The following is a 342-nucleotide window of genomic DNA, read 5'->3' as shown; positions in this document are numbered from 1 at the left end:
ATATATATATATATATATATACAGACACACAGCCATATGATTATTCAGTTATGCCACTTAGAACATTAGTCGTTTTCTTGTATAAAAACATACTCAGCTTTTTAAGTGTATAGACACATTCACATATATACTTATATGCGTGTGTGTGTGTGCACGCATGTTTGTGTGTGTTTGTGTTTATGTGTGCGTGTGTGTGTAGTATTAACATTCCAAACCATTTGGCCATACTGCACTGTATATGTGTGCTTATGTGTATGTATGTATAAACGCGCACACACACACATATATATACATATATATGCACAAATACCTGTGTGTGTATGTGTATATATATATATATAT

At 31.9% G+C, this 342-nt stretch overlaps 1 protein-coding gene across 1 annotated transcript in view; it reads left to right on the top strand.

Annotated features, from left to right (window-relative positions):
* Nucleotides 1-342, top strand: part of LOC106881210 (sodium/calcium exchanger 3-like) — a 243,749-nt gene that overhangs the window by 191,108 nt on the left and 52,299 nt on the right. The window lies entirely within an intron of this gene.

This window comes from Octopus bimaculoides, chromosome 5 (genome assembly GCF_001194135.2).
Source record: "Octopus bimaculoides isolate UCB-OBI-ISO-001 chromosome 5, ASM119413v2, whole genome shotgun sequence".
Taxonomy (NCBI): Eukaryota; Metazoa; Mollusca; class Cephalopoda; order Octopoda; family Octopodidae; genus Octopus; species Octopus bimaculoides.
This window is presented reverse-complemented; position numbering and strand designations above follow the sequence as displayed.